This window comes from Myotis lucifugus, unplaced genomic scaffold (genome assembly GCF_000147115.1).
Source record: "Myotis lucifugus unplaced genomic scaffold, Myoluc2.0 scaffold_81, whole genome shotgun sequence".
NCBI classification, from domain to species: Eukaryota; Metazoa; Chordata; class Mammalia; order Chiroptera; family Vespertilionidae; genus Myotis; species Myotis lucifugus.
Window position 1 is genome coordinate 4,773,776 of NW_005871129.1, and position 15,708 is coordinate 4,789,483.

Here is a 15,708-nt window from a genome sequence, read left to right on the forward strand (position 1 = left end):
GTGATCATCCCCCGAGGGTCCCAGACTGCGAGAGGGCACAGGCCAGGCGTGAGGGACACCCCCACCCCCCGCCGAGTGCACAAATTTTTGTGCACTGGGCCTCTAGTATCCCTCATAAACATAGATACTAAAATCTTCAACAAAATATTATTAGCAAATCAGATCCATTAATATATTAAAAAGATCATATACCATGACCAAGTGGGATTTATTCCAGGATGCAAGGCTGGTACAGTAGGTGCAAATCAATAACATGATACTTACATAAACAAACTGAAAGACAAAAAAAATCACATGATCATGTCAATAGATACAGACAAGGCATTCAACAAAATCCAACACCCTTTTTTAATAAAAACTCTCAGCAAAGTTGAAATAGAGGGATTATCTCTCAACATAATAAAGGCCATATATGACAAACCTATAGCCAATATCATACTCAATGGGCAAAAACTAAAACCATTTCCCCTAAGAACAGGAACAAGGCAGGGATGTCCACTTTCACCACTCTTAGTCAACATAGTACTGGAAGTCCTAGCCATAGTGATCAGAGAAGAAGAAAATATAAAAGGCATCCAACTTGGAAAGGAGGAAGTAAAGCTCTCATTATTCACAGATGACATTATATTGTACACAGAAAACCCTAAAGACTCCACCAAAAAACTACTAGATTTAATAAATTAAGTCAGTAATGTAGCAGGATACGAAATTAACTCCTGGAAATCCAGAGCATATTATCAGGGATATTTTATACATCAATAATGAATTCTCAGAAAGAGAAACTAAAAAAAAAAATCCCATTTACCATAACAAAAAATTAAGATACTTAGGAATAAACTTAAACAAGGAGGTAAAAGACTTGTACTCAGAAAACTACAGGATATTGAAAAAAGAGATAGAAGAAGATATAAACAAGTGGAAGAATATACCATGTTCATGGATTGATAGAATTAATATCATTAAATTGTTCACATTACCCAAAGCAATTTACCACTTTAATGCAATCCCTAATAAAATATGAACATCATATTTTATAGATCTAGAACAAGTATTCCAAAAATTTATATGAAACCAAAAAAAGACCCTGAATAGCTGCAGCAATCTTGAGAAAGAATAACAAAGTTGGAGGGATCACAATACTAGATATCAAGTTATACTACAGAGCTACTGTAATCAAAATAACCTGTTACTGGCACAAGAACAGGCATATAGATCAATGGAACAGAACAGAGACCCCAGAAATCTACCCAAACCACTATGCTCAATTAATATTTGACAAAGAGGCAAGAGCATACAATGGAGTCAAGACAGTCTCTTCAATATATGGTGTTGGGAAAATTGGACAGATATATGCAAAAAAAATGAAACTATGTCACCAACTTACACCATACATAAAAATAAACTCAAAATGAATAAAATTCTTAAATGTAAGTTTTGAAACCATAAAAATCCTAGAAGAAATTATAGGCAGCAAAATCTCAGGTAAATGGGGTGGGGGAGGGGGGGAGGAGACATATGTAATACTTTCAACAATAAAGAATTTAAATTTTAAAAATAAAATAAATAATTTTTTTTAAAGTAAAAGAGCCCTAACTGGTTTGGCTCAGTGGATAAAGCATCAGCCTGCGGACTGAAAGGTCCCAGGTTCAATTCCTGTCAAGGGCATGTACCTTGGTTGCGGGCACATCCCCAGTAGGGGGTGTGCAGGAGGCAGCTGATCAATGTTTCTCTCTCATTGATGTTTCTAACTCTCTATCCCTCTCCCTTCCTCTCTGTAAAAAATCAATAAAATATATTTTAAAAAAAGAAAAAGAAAAAGAAAATCACTATAATGAGAACTCAATCAGCATTACTGTTCTTGTTCTTATGGCTGGTCTTGTATTCAGTTTGCATTTTGGTCCTTTACTTTTTTCTCTCCACTTCCTCCATTGAACTTTAGCTTTTTTGTCTAATTGTTTATCTAACAAGTTTCCTTAATCGTCACCAAAGTTGTATCTACTACTCCAAAAGTATTAACAGTTACTCAGTTAAATATTCAAATTTAAATAAGCACAATAATTTTTTCCTCTTTTAACAAGACCTTTGAGAGTAATTGCCACGTGACCCCAGTCAGTATTCACTAAGACAAGGGTCTCAGAATCACTTAATAAAATCAGTTGTGAATCTTTGTAAAGATAAATACATGCGTGGGACAGTGCCCTCTGGATTCTGAATCAAGAAAAGGTGAAACCTGAATATTTTAGGTATCCAGACAGAAGGGAAATGATGCCAGATGAAATCCACAGGTAATAATTAGAATTAGAATTATTGGTGTTTATCAAGTACCAAGCACTGTGCTAAGTGTTTATTTATGATTCTGATGATCACCTCTACATAAGAACCACTTCTTTTACCAGCCATAACCCTTAAATTACCTTTGTAATAAAAATTACTAACCTTGGAATCCATGATCAAGCTTAGGAGTCCATCAATCTCATCCTGTTGTAGGTGTTACTGTGTGTGTGTGTGTGTGTGTGTGTGTGTGTGTGTGTGTGTGTGTGTAGTATTTTCCTGGGAAGAGGATCCATCATAACTTTCATAATTTCTTCAAAAAGGTCTCTGGCACAAAAATAGGTGAAAAAGAACAGAAGGACACTTTAAAATAAAATCCTCCTAGCATTATACATTCACTCAACAATATTCATCCACATTTATTCATTCATTCACAAATATTTGAGCACCTTCTACAGGACAAATACACTTTCAAAGTTTGAGAATATCAAATAATAAAACCAAGTACTTGTCCTCATAGGACAGAAAAATAAATAATAACTATATAATTATATAGAATGTCAAATAATTCTTTGATTCAGAACATAACTGCTTAAATTGCAAGTACAAATTGCATAATCAGCTTGATGGCAATTGAGACTCAACCCCAAAGCTAAATTTCAAATCCAGACTATTTCCATTTCTTGCTATTTTCAAATGCGACATATTTTATAACAAAATTCTTACCTATTATTACTACTTACAACAAGTAATTAATAAATAAATGCCATTTTTAATTTTATAAAATGTTATATAAAACATTATGTTCGGTTACTCAAAAGTATTTCTAAAAAGGTCCAAATAGTCACGTTGTATTTTTCTGAATTCATAGGCAAATGTGGAAACTAATAGGTATTAAAAACTTTGTACTATTGTTGTCATACATTTCACTTAACATATGTTATAATCCCCAGAATACATAATTCTGTTTTGCTTTCGTCAATCATCTCTTAAAGAGAAGTAAATAATGTTTTTAAATGTCTTTTCTTTCTAATCACATAGTTACAATTTCTTGTGCTCTTTATTTCTTTATGTAGATTCAGATTTCCATCTGGCATCATTTCCCTTCTGTCTGAAGAAGTTCCTTTAAAATGCCTTTTAGTGCAGATCTGCTGGTAATTAATTCTTTCAGCTTTTGTATGTCTTAAAACCCTTTATTTCATTTTTTAAAGGTTTTTGTTATTATGGAATAGTAATTTGTCTTGGTTTTGTTTTACTTTGGGGTTTTTTTCTTTTTTTGTTTGTTTGTTTGTTTACCTTTCTGCAGTTTAAAGATGTTGCTATATTGCTTTCTGGCTTATACTGGTTCCTACCAGAAGGCTGCTTGCGTCCTTTCTATGAAATGCAGTTTCTTTCCCTCTGGCTGCTTTCATGATTTTCTCTTTATCACTGGTTTCAAAACATCTGTTTTGATATGCGTTGGTGTAGTCTTCTTTGTGCACTTGTGTTTTGAATTTGTTGAGCTTCTTAGACCTGTGGATATATAGTTTTCATAAATTTGAAATTTTTTGCCATTATTTTTAAAAATTTTTATTGATTTTGAGAGAGAGAGAGAAACATCAATTTGTTTTTCCACTTATTCATGCATTCCTTCATTGCTTCTTATATGTGCCCTGACCAGGAACTGAACCCACCACCTTGGGTATCAGGACAATGCTCTAACCAACTGAGCCACCTGGCTCAGTCATTATTTCTTCAAATATTTTTCTATCTCTTTGTTTTGCAAGGACTTCAATTATATAGACAGGATAGGCAAAGGTTGGTTTATAGTTATGAGTATGTGAAACAGAGTTTATTCTTGTATTATTATTTATTAACTTCAGGCCCGGTACAAAGATTCATGCACTGGTGGGGTCCCTCGACCTGGCCTGCGGGGATCAGCCAAAACTGAAACCGGCAGTCCAACATCCCTGAGGGATGTAGTAGTGCTCCAAGCGGCAGGTGTCTGGGGAGGAGCCCGAGCTGGAGCTGGAGTCGGAGTCGGGTGCGCGCCGCTTCCGTTCATCCTGGCCCTGCCGCGCCCACCATCACTTGGTAGGCTCGCTCCCGCTCCGCTGCGGTATCCACACACCCATCCTAGGGCAATACTGGCACGCCTATGACCAAGAAGTGGCCATGGGCTCACGCCCAGTCAGTCCCGATGCTGGTCCCGATCCTGGATGGGGGAGAGGCCTGCAGGGAAAATGTCCGTGGGAGAGACTCCAGCTACAGCAGCTGTGCTCGCCAGCCATGAACCTGAGTCTCGGGCCTGTTGGTCAGCTGAGCGGCACTCCTGCTGTGGGAGTGCACTGACCACCAGGGGGCAGCTCCTGCATTGAGTGTCTGCCCCTGGTGGTCCCTGCACATCATAGCTACCGGTCAGTCGGTCAAGCAGTTGAATGGTCGCTTAAGCTTTATATATATAGATTATTGTATTGTTTTCTATACAAACAACTATAAACCTACTTTACCCACCCTATATATTTGGCAAATTGGTGTGTCCCACTGGTTCACTCTTGTTCTGTTTTGTTGTGATGGGAAAGGTAAACTTCTTTATCTATGTATTTCATTTTGGATAGCTTAATTGCTATATATTCAGGTGCACTAAACTTGCCTTCTACAATGTTTGTTCTGTTGTAAATCCCGCCAAGTTTTCATCTCTATAAGTTCAGTTTAGGTCTCTTTAATATATTAAATATCTCTACTTAACATGCTCAATCTTACCTCTAACTTTTTTGAAATGAAACACACTTACAATAACTGATATAATGTAAGTGTCTTCTATTCTACCAGTTTGGGTTTGATTTTAGTTGTTTTAGTGGGTGATTACATCCAGTTCCTGTAACCCTGTCTTGGTCAGAAGCAAAAGTCTCTTTAACTATAATCCAAAATTCTTTTAATTAAAATGTATGATAAATGTATTCAGAAGAGAACTTTTGAAGACAGTTTCAGTATAAAAGAAACACCTTTAGAATATAAAACAGGAGGAAAACATGGAAACTTAAGATATGGGTTTGAGAATATTCACTAATTCAAATAATCTGTAAAAGGCACTTACTGATATTATCAATCTCATTCCTTTATTTCTTGATCTGTGTGAGAGCACACAGGTGTTCATTTGTTATGACACTAATTATATTATATGCACTTTTCTGTTATATTTTATAATTTTTAATTTTTTAAAAAGGCATGAAGCTATATTTTCAAGGAACTTATAATGACAAAGTAAAACTATGTACACAAATAAGTAAGACCATTGAAATACAGTAGGTCCTCAAATGCCTTTCTTTCATTCAATGTCATCTACACTAATCTACACTAATAAAATAGAATCATGCAAATTAACCATCACTCCGCCACTCCACTACACTCACCAGCTGATCAGGAGCGAGTATGCAAATTAACCCAACTAAGATGACGGCAACCACAGAGCTGGAGCAAGCAGGAGGCTGGGGTTGCCCCTGGCGATGGAGGAAGCCAAGCTCCCCGCCTTCCTTGGCCAGCCCTGGGCTCCGCTCAAGGCTACAAAGTTTCAATTATAGAAGATAAATAAATCCCAGATATCTGCTTCCAGCCCACCCTGGCCTCCGCTCAAAGAGGCACTGAAAAAAAAAGAAAGAAAAAAAGGAGAGACTGGGAGCTTGGGTCACCAGGGGGCATGGCCAACCTGAAAACAGCCATCAGCCCCTCATCCAGGCTGGCTATACCCCATGGGGTGAGGATCCCCGCTGGGGGGCTTAGTCAGCCTGCAGACAGCCATTAGCCCCTCACCCAGGCTGGCCACACACCCCCAGCAGGGACCTTCACCCCATGGGGGCATGGCTGGCCTACAAACCACCATAGGCCCCTCACCCAGGCTGCCCCACGCCCCAAGGGAAGCCCCACCCTGATCCGGAACACCTTTTAGGGCAAACCAGCTGGCCCCCAGCCATGCACCAGGCCTCTATCTATACTAATAAAAGGGTAATATTCTAATTAGACTGGGAGACCTTCCAGGAGACCTTCCGGATGTTCTTCTGGACAAAGCCATGGTGGCGGGGCAGAGGTAGAAGTGGTTAAAGGCCAAGAGGGGAGGGCAGTTGTGGGTGATCAGGCTGGTGGGGGGCGGGGCCATTGGGGGTAAGCAGACCAGCAGGGGGGCCAATTGGGGGCAAGCAGGACGTCAGTGGGGGTCAGTTGGAGGTGATCAGGACAGCGGGGGGCACAGTTTAGAATGAGCAGGCCAGCAGGGGGCAGCTGGGGGTGAGAACACTGGCACAGGTGGCAGTTGAGGGTGATCAGGCTGGTGGGGGGGGGGGATTTGGGTGCATGCAGGCCAGCAGCAGGGGGCAGTTGGGGGCAAGCAAGCCGGCAGGCAGAGTGGTTAGGGGCAATCAGGCAGGCAGGCAGGCAGATGAGCGGTTAGGAGCCAGCAGTCCCAGATTGTGAGAGGGATGTCTAACTGCTGGTTTAGGCCCGATCCCTGTAAACCAGCAGTAGGACATCCTTCGAGGGGTCCCAGATTGGAGAGGGTGCAGGCCAGGCTGAGGAACACCCCCTCCCCCATGCATGAATTTCATGCACCGGGCCTCTAGTTTCATTATAACATTGATGGTGGTGGGGAATCAATTCCCAGTCACAGCCACTATATGTATGGAGTTTAGATGTTCTTCCCATAGTTGCATGGGTTTTCTCTGGGTATTCCAGTTTCCAGGTCAATTAACATGTCTCCATTGTCCCAGTCTGAGTGATTGGTCCTGTGATGGAAATTCATACTGTCCACGGTGGGTCTTGCATCTGAGCTGCTGGGGAAGGCTTTGGCCACCCTTCACACTGAACTGGAATTAGTTGGAAAATAATTATCCTGTTTTTCTTAATCTTTCTTAAGTTTATGTATAGCTCACATTTATTTCAATGTTTAATATAAGAAGTGTTTGGGGTCTTTGTTTAGAAGCTTGGTGATGTCTTCCTAACCAGAAATATGCCGTAGGAACTTAACTCATGTTTATATGCCTGGGTTGTGGGCTCAATCCCCAGTGTGGGGCATGCAGGAGGCAGCTGATCAATGATTCTCTCTCTTCACTGATGTTTCTATCTCTCTCTCCTTCTCCCTTCCTCACTGAAATCAATTAAAATATATTTTTAAAAAATTGAACAGCCATTTGACCCAGCAACCCCACCTCTGGGAATATATCCTAAAAACCCAGAATTAGAAAGAATGTATGCACCCCTATGCTCATAGCAGTGTTATTTACTAGTACAGTATCTAAGATTTGGAAACAGTCTAAGTACCCATCAGTAGATGAGTAGATAAAAATGTTGTAGTACATTTGCACAATGGAATACTATGAGCAGTAAAAAAGAAGGATCTCTTACCCTTTGGGACAGCATGAATGGACCTGGAGACTATTTGCTAAGTGAAATAAGCCAATCTGAGAAAAACAAATATCACATGATCTCATTTATTTGTGGAATCTAATGAACAAAATGAACTGACCAACAAAATAAGACCCAAAGCATGGAGGCATGGAACAGACTGACATACCTCGATGTGGGGGTGAGAGGACAAGGAAAGATAAAACAAAGAATTTATATACTTACTAGGGGTCCAGTGCACGAATTCATGCACCTTGAAAGTAACTGTGGGCCGCAAGGCCGCAGTGGGCACAGGGGTGGGTCTCGGCCCATCCTCTGCGCTCCTGCCTGGCCCCTTCCACCACAGCCCCCAGTCCCCTGTCTGCCAGCAGCCCCGCTCCCACCACCACCACTCCCATGCGCTGATGATGCTGGTCCCACTCACAACTGCTGATGCTCGGAGTGATTGGGGCCGGCGCCAGCAGGGGGTGCCAGCAGCAGCTGCTGCCCCAATCACCCTTCAGGAGCAGGGGAAGGTGAAGAAGCTTTCAGGGGTGATCTGGTTCAGCAGCCGCCAATCTCAACCACTGTCAGTGCTGAGCAATCGGGACCAGGCACCAGTAGCGGGTGCGAGCAGCAGCTCCGGGGCCGGCTACAGGTGCAAGCGGGGCCAGCACTGGCAATGGGTGCAAGCTACTGGCCCCGATCACCTCTCAGGAACAGGGGGAGGTGGAAAAGCCCTGAGGGGCAATCGGGGCTGGCATCCGCCACTCACACTTGTTGACAGTGTCAAGCAATCAGGGCCAGTGCTGGCAGCAGGTGCGAGCAAGGCCGGCACCAGCAGGAGGTGCGAGCACCGGATGGGACTGTGGCATGTGGGAGCAAAGAATTTTCAGTAAACACCAGAGGCTCGCCGCAATGACAGCAACCAGCGCCCCGCCTTGGTCTGGTGCCCCTGCTCACCTGCTCCACCATCCCACCACGGCCAACACCCACCGTGTTCTGTGCACACCCCCTGGTTGTCAGCGCACGTCATAGTGACCAGTTGTTCAGTTGTTCGGTTGTTCTGCTATTCAGTCTATTTGCATATTAGCCTTTTATTATATAGGATATGCATAGCCCGTGGACATGGGCAATAGGGTAGTTAAGACCTGGGGAGGGATGGGAAGGACTAGACAGAGAGAGGTAAAGAGGGAGGAATGGGAGACATCTGTAATACTGTCAACAATAAAAAAATTATTTTTAAAAAAAGACATGGCAACTAAATGCAAAAAGAAATAGTTTCTTTTCTTGGGGAAATATGATTTGGTGCAATTCATATTTCCTCTGATAAGATTTTTATAGCCTCTAATTTGATACTCAAATCCCTTGCTAAATTTCTGAATAAAAGTTTCTATTCCTCTGGATGTAGCCATTCCTCATGTATGCCTGCAATTTTACCACAATAGCCAGGGGAGAGTGCGCCATTCAGCTGCTGTCTGCTCTCCACCGCCAAATGAGGTTATGCTGCTTCTGGGGTCAAGGTCTTTGATGCAGTGCAACCATTATCCACGGGAGCAGAAAAAATTTCATCTTGGTCCCATGAACATCACCCACCACTCTCTGCAAAAAGCAATGTTTATAAACCGCATTATCAGCAAGGGATTTTTCTTAGGAAAAGGAATCAGATGTTAATCAAATAACCCTTCTTTCTGTCTAAAGTTGCCCATCACTAAAGTTGGTAGCATATATGCTTACCAAAATGAATTAAGATACACTACAAGATCCACCCAGAAGCTTTCTTCCAGACAAAATCCCATCTCATCTCTACCATCATCCTTTACCTGGAAATAAAACAGTAAAAGCTATTAAAGAAGAAGGAGGAGGAAGAAAAGGAGGACGGGGAGGGGGAAGAAGAGGAGGAGAGGGAGTTGACAGCGTGGACATAGAGGTCAAAGAGGCTGAAAATTGAGAAAATGCCACTGCCACTAATGATCAGGAAGTCTCTGTTGTTCTTTGAGAAGATTTTAATAGAAGAGATAACAAACACTGCTCAGAAAATATCTCTTCCTTTCCATCAATAACCCAGACACAAAAGACAGACCTACTTAAGTCAGTTTCCAAGTGGCTATGCTAGGATACAAACAAATCCAAGCCCTCACCGGTTTGGCTCAGTGGATAGAGCGTCAGCCTGTGGACTGAGGGGTCCCGGGTTCGATTCCGGTCAATGGCATGTACCTTGGTTGCGGGCACATCCCCAGTGGGGGGTATGCAGGAGGCAGCTGATCAATGTTTCTCTCTCATAGATGTTTCTAACTCTCTAGCGCTCTCCCTTCCTCTCTGTGAAGAGATCAATAAGATATATTTTTTTAAAAAACATAAATCCAAGCAGCCTACTCCATTAATTAAAATACAGCCAAACTACTTAAGCATTTAATATGATGCCTTGGGTGGACAGATGTCCACAGCATGTTCCTTAAACCACACTGTGGTATAGTAGATATTGTTGGTGCCTAACCACAGATCCCCTTGCCCTCCTTAATTCACAGGTTAACAGGTCTCAACAGCTTCCCACCTCATGTACCTCTATCTCCGTCTCTCTACCTGGGAGCTTTCTTTAATGGCGAACTTGCTGAGAAATAAACAGGCTCAATTAGGATATTCATGGCATAGACCCTCAAATCCCCATCCAGTGGGGGACAGAGGCTGGTGAGTAACCACCCCAGCCTCCATGTCCCCCAGTGGGGGACAGAGGCTGGTGAGTAACCACCCCAGCCTCCATGTCCCCCAGTGGGGGACAGAGGCTGGTGAGTAACCACCCCAGCCTCCATGTCCCCCGCTGGGACAGTTCTGAGATGTGTCCACACAGTTTTTCACAGGTTCCCAGTGAGAATGAGTCATAGTTGCCCACAATAGTAACGACTTATTAACTTTTGTCCTTTCCTCATTTTTCCCACCTTCTCACTGTCCTGGATGCAGACAATAAGATGGTGCATTGTGTGCAGAGAATTTTTAAACAACAACAAAACCGACTTAAAGTCAGTCTGTTTTCTAGTAACACGGTCAGTAATTCTAAACAATGTCAGTGATACAATGCTCTTCCCTGTTGGGGAAAACCACTCTGAGATCCACCCCCAACCTTGGTATGCCACTGCTGAAAGGGTTAGACATGCCCTGTATGGCCTTAGCATCAGATGAAGTTTAGTTCAATCCAACCTCTGTCACTTACTAGCCAAGTGGCATGTAGCCTTGAGTAAATAAATGACTTAACCTCTGTAAGCCCCATTTTTTCATGTGTAAAATGGAAATACTTATAAGATATAGGACACAGAACAGAGTTGTTGTATAAAATAAATGTACAATAGCTACTCGCCTTAATATCTGACATATATGGGCTCAATAAATAGGTTCTGATAATATCATCTGACTTGTGTATTTACCACACATTTAATCTGCTGATTTCAATAGCAATCATTAATAATTAGTCACTTTTATCATCCAGAGAAACTGTAGTTAATTTAAGATTAGCACAAATTATTTATATCAGATGTCCTGATCAAAGTATTTAGTTTAATTATGCTCTGCTCCCTGAAACAAAATGTTAAAGTGACCAGATATCTCAGTCATAAAGTTTTCAACATTTATTCAATTCGTCTCTAGTTCTCTATTCCCTTCCTCTCCTTTATTTTCAATTTTATTTTTTCCAGTACCCATTGAATTCTTGATGGGCCTACTGAGTCCTATTTACAGTCCACAATGGGAACTTCAGAGCAAAAGAGAAGTGGCTCTTGAGTTCCTTATAACCCACTCAGGCTGCAGCAGTACCTGTTTGGATTTTGAATTTCTTTGGCTCTTAAGATTTTAAACATCCTTTCATCTAGCTCTCAATATCTCTGAGTATGACAGAATCTTGCATTTTTTCATACCTGATAGGACCTTCTGACTCATAAATATATTAAAATATATTAAATTCTGATTGTTTCTCATGGCCTTATCTGGCTTTGCCATCCCACTTTCAAGGTCATTCTACTGACAAGTACTTTATCAGTATCTGACTTAAAACAGCCTGGAATAGAAGATAGGAATATTCTCTCTGGAGTCAAAATGTAGCTATGCCAGCCATTGCCTGTGTCACCTTGGGCAAGTCACTTATACTTTCTAGGGCTTAATTTCCTTACTATGATATGGAGAAGAAAATGATAGTACCTATCTTATGGAGGTGTTTCAGGGATTAAATAAATACCTAATACTGTCTGGCACATAATGTGCTCTATAACTTTAAGCTATTATTTTATTTTTATTTTCAAATTGTAATATGTAGTTTTTTTAATATATATTTCTATTTGTCCTTGACGGTATCAGATGTCCTGATTACTAGTGCTTTATGCCGACCTTCTTGGCTGCTCGAATTGGGTGTATGACCTGCTGTGTTCATCTGAACTTGAGCCCCATGTTCATGTGGATCCATCTAGATCAATTGCCCATTTCTACGATTATAATTGCCTGAATCATTACAATAGTTATGTGGCTTTACATTTTATAATGTTCAAGATCATTTTATTTTATCTTCCTGTGAGATATGAATGACTCATATTATTATTTCTAATGTGGACTAGGAGAGACTGGGAAAGGTCAGAGAGGTAGTAACTATCAGAACAGAGACTAGAACGAGGATTTACTGTGCATGTGTTGCACCGGCACTGAGAAAGGGGAAATGAAGGCCAGAGATGGTGCTGAATCCAAGAGAAACAAACGGAAGGCAAGCAGCAATCTCACCTGGTCGATGTGATAGGTGGACCTCTTAATGGATTAGGAAATACCTTCAGTATAAACACTGGAGGCTGCATCTCCAACACAGGCATTTGAGTGCCTCACAAAGAGTAGATTCCATGATTCTCAAGTAGACACTAGGTTCCCTAGAGTCTTTATCAGAATGCTACTGGAGAACTGAGTCCTACAGAAAATGATTGTCTGGCTTTTTTCTCAATTCTTCCAAAAATGGAACAAAGCTAGTAGCACCATTCTAGAGGTATAGCCAAGAAGTTAATTCATTATATTCATTGAAAGCCTTAAGACATTAAGGCTTAATTCCTTTGTACATTGAGTAGAGCTAATTGAGTATGAGAGAGTTTACATTACACCTACAATGTAAAACAATAAACTCCACCTGAAATAAGTATTTCCTCTTAAGTATTAAAACAAAATATCAGAGCTTAAGAAAGGACTTCTCTAAAGAGTGACAGTTATGTATCCAGCAGTAACCCTCTATTTTAGGAGTCAGTCTTAATAGGGACAATGCCTTAAGGTTAATTCTGTACATACTGATGTGGCAAAAGAAAATGTCTGCCAATAACTTCAGGCTATATGCCCACGGAAGCCACACGGTTTATTATATTGGTGCCAGGGAACAGAATGTGAACAGGTTAGTACCTACTAGCCCTTCCACCCAGAAACCATCTCCAGAGAATGTTCTCCTGGAAGCAGGCCAGCAGAGCAGCTTACTCTGTGAGCAAGAGTAACTTCAGGCGTCAAGGCAGATGATAAACTTTGGAGGGATGCTGATTGAACCAGGCTAGAGAGTTTTCTGCAAAGTACTTTCAGAGATTTGTGGAGGATGTTTCTAGAGGCTGGAAAATTGATCCCCATTGACTCCAGCAGAGAAATGATGACTTACTAGTCCTGTTTTGACTGTAAACTGGTGAGCCAAGGCCATGTGGCAGTAAAAACAAACCAACTGGGCCTGTTCTGAACTGACAAACTGCCACCAAGCCAAGGAAACAAGTCGGCCTTTGCCATTAATTTATCTCTTACTTAAAATAACAAGCAAAAGGAAATACAACCCACTATATTCAAGAAACAAAGTCAGGGGAACTTGCTTCCCATTGATTTCCTTCCATAAGCTCTTTCTCATATTTTAACTAAGGACAAAGGAAGGAAGGAAATGCCCTCTAAGAGAAAATTAAGCGAATTTAGAATAGAAACATAAAGGCTAAGGAAACAGATCCCCAAGGAATCAGAATAGAATATGATTTTAATAAATTGGCTTAATGAAGATTAATTCTGTTTAATAACAAGCAGAACTATTATTAAAGTTAAGTAAGCAGTGGTCTGTGTCCAATTAGGGCCAACAGCTCTTGGGAGAACCAGGAACCAGGGCGAAAGCTGCCTCCGAGGAAGAGGGAGGGAGTCCTCTTGCAGATTTGATCCATACGAAGGCCTGGAAGTGGGATTGAATCCATCTGTTCTCCCTTTAAACAAATTAAGATGCATTTGACAGATATAAATAAGTATGGAATTTTGCATTTAAACACTATCTAATCCATTTATGAAAGTAACAACAGCTTTGAGCAGAGGCGCCGTGCTGCCGCCGGTGCGTGCGCATGCCTGCGCTTTCAAGCTTGGGTTCTCCCTCGCCCTTTCCTGGCCAGTTGAGCTGTTTTATCCTGAGCCAGCTCCCACCTTTCTACAGAAGCATCCCCAGAACCATGGCAGAACACTCCTATGTGAGGTCCACCAAACCCGTGCTCACGGCCACCAAGGCCAAGAATGAAAAGAAAAAGAGCAAAGAGAAGGAGAGGGGAAAAAAGGATGAAGAAACCCAACTTGATATTGTTGAAATCTGATGGACAGTAACAAACTTTGGTGAAATTTCAGGAGCCAGAACGATTGAAATGAATTTAAAAAAAAACTACATACATGCATTTGGCAATGGACTTTTGCACTGGGGGCTCCATATAAGGAAGCTGATGAGGGTCCTAATCCTCCCGACCAGCTTACAGCTGTCAAATTTGTCTGACTCCAAAATTGCCCTAAAATCTGGCTAAGGAACATATTTTGGTATAAATTCAGATGGACTTGTTGGGCATTCACATGTGATTGGACTAAGAGAACAATGGGAGCCAGTCTTTCAAGATTGGAAAATGATTTTATTGGCCTCAAGTAGCTGTTTTATCAGATGAAATGAAGCAGACCATATAGAAGCAAAAAGTAAAGCAACAGGAGAGGAAGACATGATAAAGATTAGATCCTGAGCTGAAAGAGAAACTAAGAAAAAAGCTGATATCCCAGAAGACAAAGGAAATATTAAATGGTGTGAATTATGGAAAAAAAACTTCAGAGCTTCCAGGACTACAAACTTAAAACAAGCAAGAAGACAGTAAAATTCTTTAAAGGCCTGGAAAGATGGAGTTTTGCATGAAATACTTCTGGACAGGAGGGTCAAATTGAAAACTGATAGACACTGCAAATGACCAGGATTTTTGTCTCTGTCTTCTTCTTTTGTTTTATTTTTTCTGAATAAAATAATCAGTGGAAGCATTAAAATAAAAAATAAAGAAAGTAGCAGCAGCTTCTTCTATACCAGATACCAAACTAAGTGCACTGTGAATTCTCTCCTGGTCCCCCCTGCAACGTGAGAGGAAAGTATTATCTCTTCCCACTGAATAGTTGGTCCCTTTTCTACAAGCTGGGATTTTTTTAAAATTCCCATTGTGTACGTCCTGTGTCCCAGGCACTATACCTTCAGGAAACATACAGATAGTACAAATTATGAAGAAAAGACAACAACAGAGGGCTGTGGTAAGAATAATGAGAAGGGAGGAACTTGTTTAAGTTGCCTGATCAGCTGAGAGCTGACAGATGAAAGGAACCAGCCGTGTGAAGAGCAAGAGGAACAAACACACAGAGCAGAGGGCACAGCATGCGCAAGGGCCCGAGGCTGGGAAGAACTTCATGCATTTACAGATTAAGAAGAAAACTGGTAAGAGAACAGTGAGCAAGAGGGAAGGAAGCATGAGGTAAGTTTGCAGAGACGAACAAGGGCCAGACCCTGCGAGAGGTTTCAGAACTTGTTACAGAATTAAAATGTTACTGAGTACAGTGGAAGCTCCTGAAGGGTTTTAAGCAAGAGTAATAAGATCTAATTTGAATTTTCTTTTTAAAAAAATCATTCTAATTGGTCTTTAGAAAGTAGATTGTAGGGATGCAAGAGGGGAAGCAGGGAGAAAAGTGAACAAATTGCTGTCTGGGTAATGAAACTATGTCCTTCCTTAACTAGTGAAAATATGAATGCTTCTCTTTACAGTGGTGGCTTAAGCTATAGTATGG

General features: G+C 41.2%; 1 pseudogene; it reads left to right on the top strand.

The window, feature by feature from the left end:
* The first annotated feature begins 14,087 nt into the window (after nt 1–14,087).
* On the top strand, nt 14,088–14,852 carry LOC102426180 (annotated as a pseudogene).
* The last annotated feature ends 856 nt before the right edge of the window (nt 14,853–15,708 follow it).